Here is a 6,000-nt window from a genome sequence, read left to right as displayed (position 1 = left end):
AAGGTAAATTAATTATTCTCTGGCGCTAAATCGGGAACAGAATTGCAGAAGAATGCATACCCTAGTTTGCCCTAGTGGCAACACCTGCTTCAATCTCAGTCATACAAAGCTTACGTAATGTTTTGTGCATTATATAAGATACTGCTGAAATAAAATTAGATTTTATGCGATAATATCTGAGTATAGCTTTGTTCACTGTGCCGCAAGCAAACATCGCTAAAGATTGAAGTCAATCTGAAGACATGTACTTCCCATCATTCCCATGCTGGTACAACCGTTCTTATTGCAACTCCCGTAGACACTAGCGCCAGAGTTCCCTCTAGTAATTATTGTCTGAAACTTTATGCCTTAAGCAATGAGCGGCAACGGAGCCCGCTGGGGAAGAAGACGACTAACGCGCGAGCATATAGGCGTAAGTGCGTTCGAACGGTTGTGGTAAGGGCTGGAAGCGAGCCAGCTGTGGAAAAAGACGACGATGCCGAGCGATTTCTGATGATGATTGTAGGTCATGATGATCAGGATAGTTTCCTCTTCACAGTGAATGGCTCATACCCCTTAAGGAATGATAGGCACGGAGCCAGCTGGGGAAGACGACGACGAACGCGCGAGCATATAGGTGTAAGTGCGTTCGAGCTTTTATGCCGAGGGCCGCAAGCGAGCCAGCTGTGGAAAAAGACGACGATGCTCGAGCCATTTATGATGATGATCGTTGTTGTTTTTGTTGTTAATGCTGATGATGGTGAGCACGACGACGACGGCGATAGTTTCCCCTTGCCAATGAATGGCTCATACCCCTTAAATAATGAGCGGCATGGAGACAGCTGTGGAAGGAGACGACGACAAGTAACGCTTAAGCAGTGGCATACGTTCTTCGAGCATGCGCAAATTTCATGGACGCAAGCATCAAAATTGATTTTTTTAAAAATAATTTATGCGGTTTAACGTGCCCAAACCGCGATCTGATTATGACGCACGCCACAGTGGGGGACTCTGAAAGTTTTAGCCACCTGAGGTTCTTTAACGTGCATCTAAATCTAAGTAAACGGGTGTTTTCGCCTCATCGAAATGCGGCCGCCATGGTCGGTATTCCATCCGGCGACCTCTTGCTTAGTAGCGCAACACCATGGCCGCTAGCAACCACGGCATTTTTTAGACTTTTTATTGTAACAACTCGTATCCAGCGGCTGAATGTTATAACGGTTCGGAAAACGAACCATTCACTTCGCCGTTTACGTCACTAAATGTGCGACTCCCAAGCCGTCTCTGGGCTTAGGACTCTGGGCCGTCCAGCAGGGCCACGACGCCGCCAGGAAACTCAACTTCCCGGTTCCGTCGTGGGAGACGCCCACTCTATGAGAGCCCAAAGCTCTCGTGGCCTGCAGGACCTCGAATAAAGTTGATTTCCTTCCTTCCTACCCAAGCCGGAGGTGGAAGAAGAGGAGGACGCTACCAATACACGAGAGGGTGCTACCTCTGAAGTGTACGTCATCATATGATGAGCTAATCGAGGAACAGCAGAATGTTCATTCTTCCTAATTAAATAATAAATATAAATTAAATATTATACGGCAAGTTCTAAAGTATAAACGTGTGGGGCCGGGCGTTTACGCAATGCAGAAGTAATTTATTAATGTCATTCTTTTTCATTCACAGCTAACAGGTGGTATTGCAAGCGTAAATGAGTTGGCAGAGCGCAGCGCTTTGTCGTCTGCTACCAGGAGCTTGCACAATGCACGCAACAGGAATGCACTACCAGCACTTCCGAAATAGCGAGCGCGACAAACCCGTGAACTGGTTCTTAGGGTCACCGTTACTAGCCGATTATATCAATTTTCCTTCTTTTTTCGCCCTTCGTCATCGGCTCGGACATGACTCGCTCGCCGTCGCGCTGCCGCTATTCCATGCGACTTGCCCCACGGCGCGTCGTGCGAGAGGAGCAATTGAAATTGCAATTGAACTCAGACATTACGATATACGGGCCCTGCATTGTCTGCGCGAAATAAAATCGAAGAGTGTGGTGCTGACGGTGCTTGCTGTGCCGTAAAATTGAGGAACAAAGTGTGGCACTCCCGGGAATTAGAGAAAAAAGGGCAGCCAAATAATAGATCTCCACAATATCTTCCCGTCCTGACTGTATAGTTTTATCATCCGAACGAAGGAAGCGCTGAACCAGCCCAGGTTGAACCGTTCTGATTGCTGAACGGCGATCTGCGAGCTATTCACGCTGGCGATAGCATGGGGAATTCGATCTCACCATGCAAATATCTCCTTGGTATTGACTTTGAATTGGAGGTCACGAGAAAGCTGACCCAGCCCTTCTACCGGCCAACACAGTGATTGCGAGAGCAACTTCGTGGACAGTGTCGGCAGCAGAGACCTATAGGCCATTCTGATGAATGCTTCGCTTCCGACCGACCTCTGGGAACTGTAGACCACAGCGCGCAATGACTACCTCTGCCTGGAATGATGTACCACTGTTACGCTTGCACCCGAGTCTCCTCCAATTGATAGCGTAGCCTGCAAAAGGACTACTTTGAACGCGCATCGCACTTCCATCCGTGGTCGACACCAAAAAATTGGAGGACGCTTAAGCTTCGCCTTCAAGAGTGGAACGCGACAGCGTTCCCGTCGACCCGCCAAGGGGTGTAAGACAATGGGCTACGGCGCAGCGACTACGCGCCCCGCATCGGACGCGGTGAGCGTCGAGCAACGCAGCGTTCGGCGCGACAACGAAATGTGCGCCTGAGCAAGCGACGCACGCCTGAGCCTTAGAAACAGCTCGTTTCTAAGGCAACACCGCGTTCACTAGAGGCGCTTTTGTACCGCTTCGAAGCGTCGAACTCGTGGCTCAGTGGCAACGTCTCCGTCTCACACTCCGGAGACCCTGGTTTGATTCCCACCCAGCCCATCTTGCAAGTTCTTTATCGCTTGCAAGATTGCATCTTGCAAGATTTATCGCTCACGGCCAACACCGCCGACACCGACGCCGACGACACCGCCTTTTCTGCGACACAAGCTCCTTAACGCTGTCGCGTTAAAAAGCAACGCCAAGCAGACGACATAGGCAAGTGATAGCCTCCGAAGCAACCAACGCGCGCGACGCCCGCGTGTCTCCGGGGTCGCAAGCCAACCGCCAAGCCACAGCAACGGAACCCAAAGCAGACTACCCCTTCGCCGGTTCCGCTCTTAGCCAAAGACGGGTTCGCTTTGGAAATGATTGACAGATGCGTGACGTAATATCATAATTTGCGGTGCCGCCCCGCTGTCTCTGACGTAAGCAAAATTTTGACCAATCAGATGAGGCCAAGTGAACCGGTTCCCTTCCGAACCGTTATAAGATTCGGCTCCCGTTATTCTGCACACGAGGATTTAGTTCGCGTGAGTGCCACCACGTGGCGTACTGACCTTAAGCTGTTCAAACTTCCCGCTGTGACGCGATGATGACGTCAGCAATACAAAAATAAAAGAATTAAAAGCTATCCCTACGCATTGAACTTCGCCACATTGCTTGTCCCGCCGGCGTTATCAGTGTTCTTGATAAGGCGTAGCCGCTCGTCGCCTGGAAGTGACTTATCGTCCTAAGAGCGTTTAGTCATTGAGAAAGGAATATAACAAGAGCGGACGCTCGCCGAAAAGTGGAAGCAGGAAACACATGACGCTATAGTATTAAGAGGAAGCTTTAGCTCGGGCCCAACTCCGACGCGGCCTATTCAAATACATGTAAAACGCAAAAACGTTTTTCTGAGATAACCTCTGGACCGATTTTGATGAAATTTGTTGAATTTGAAAAAGTTAAATTCTACTAACTGTTGGAAGTGGAATTTCGATTTAGGGCTTGAATTTTCTTGAAACGATTTTCAAATATTTCACCGTTTGAAAAAAATAGAAGCACCAATTTTACAAATTCACAGCTCTGCATCAAGAACCGATATCGCAGATCTGTAAACGGCATCCATTAGATCATTCAAAGCGGACAAATTCAATCTGTCATTTTACATCTTACATGAATTTGTTACGTTCGTTACAACGGTTTTGCAAAAGTTGTATTTCACTATGATTAATTCTTTTTATATTCATGTGTAACATATCAATTTTGTCCGCTTTAGATGTACTATTAGATGCAGTTCACAGAATTGTATTATAATTTTTAGTGGTTAAGTTACAGAGTTGTAAACTTGATAGTTTCGTTTTCTGAAAATTTTCGATTTTGCCAATTTTTAATAAAAAATTAACAATCTAACTCAAAAATTCGAAACCAACAGTCACTAGATTTTAAGTTTGTCTTTTAAATGCAACAAACCTCGTCAAATTTGGTGCAGTGGTTGCCGAGAAAAACGAATTCTCCTTCTACATGTATTTAGATAGGAGCACTCGAGCTAAAGCTTCTTCTTAACGCCGACCGCTTGCTGCCGCGACATCGAACAAAAAAGAATGTGAAATGAGATTAACAGAAATTGTCTTATTCTTTTTATTCTTTCCCGGTAAAAGCAAAAATATATGCATATAAATTAAATTAAACTTTGCGGCTTACTTCCGTTGCCTGGCGACGGGCCAATCGGCGAATGACGAGCCAGATGCATGCGTCATTCGTCAGGCACGTCGCCGAACCGAGAGAGACCGGCCGCGCATCTGAGCGTTGGCCTGTTCGGTCACCCGTCTGCCTGTTTTTCTATTTTTGGATTTAGCTTGGCTTGGTGGGCACCCGGCGAATTCTTGCGTTCCTTCTGAACTTCGACATGGCACCACTGCACTATTGTACTACGGCAAGGTGAGAAACTTTCTTCGACAGTCTGCGACGCACTTCAAGCAATTAGGCTTACTGCCCGGCACCTAGGCTAGACTTGTGACGCAGTTAACGAAAAACAGCGTGCTCGAGCTACACAATCTCGAAAGCAATACAGGTGTTATGTAACTCGCTTTCATTTACCTGAAATACTTGAAGTGATATTCAGGATCGCTCTGCCGCAGCTCCTGTACGAGGTGGTGGTACTCGCCGTACTCCGGACGCTTGTCGACGATCTCTCTTATGTAGAGGGACATCTTCCTCTTGCGACGCAGACGATGTACCCACAAACGGAGAATAATGTTCCTTCGTACGGGGTATGTCCACGCCATCGCCGAGAACAAATGCGAAGCAGATCACAAAGAAGGAGAAAAACGCGCGCGAAATCCGTACGAAACGAGGGAGACACTTCGCAGGCACAGGCCCGAGTGGCGAATGAAATTGTTTCGCGGGTTCACGACAGGTGGCGCGACGTTCTGCGCATTAACTGCGCATACGCTTTTCCAGCTGGGGCCGCTGCGCCGCGTCGGAAGTGGTTGCAGTGTAAAGTGCCGGACTTGCGCCTGGGGCGGCGTCGCGGACGTGACTTATCCGACCGCAACCGCCGCTCGCCCGCGCGCCGAGAACGTCGGAGTATAACAGAGCCTTAATTACCTATCTCGATCGCTGACCGATTCACGCTCCCGTCAGCTTTTGAACTCCAGCTGCATGCTCCTGAGCTTCCACAGCGTGCCGCACCTGAGAGTAAAAGGACGTTCCACGTTCTCCGCGTTTTGCCGGTGCACCCCGCTGGCTAACATTGCCAGTGCCGGCCAGGCCTAATCTTGCACGAGAATTCCCGAGAAACTGGCCAGAGGGATGGCGCCACGGTAACCTGCGGCGAATAATCTTTTCGTCCACTGTCATTTCTCTTATCTGATTATTTCTACATTTCAATTAAACGTAGCATTTACCTTCCCCTATGGTCTCGCTGGCTTCATTGTTTGTCACGTCCTATTTGATTGTCACTAACAACAAAAACTTAAAGGAGACCCGACTCCAGTTGGCATGCAGGGTGATCATTTTTAAGTTTTCCGGAATGTTTAAATAATCGCTTGCGGCAAATAGCACAATTCTTCTCCCTTAGCTGTATTATTCGAAGTGATAGACATTCTCTCACGAGAAATGGAAACACATATTCAACTAGCTATCAAAGATCCACTAATTAACTTCTTAAT

The sequence above is a fragment of the Dermacentor variabilis genome, chromosome 1, assembly GCF_050947875.1.
Source record: "Dermacentor variabilis isolate Ectoservices chromosome 1, ASM5094787v1, whole genome shotgun sequence".
In the NCBI taxonomy this organism is placed as follows: domain Eukaryota; kingdom Metazoa; phylum Arthropoda; class Arachnida; order Ixodida; family Ixodidae; genus Dermacentor; species Dermacentor variabilis.
Note: the sequence above shows the minus strand (reverse complement) of the source record.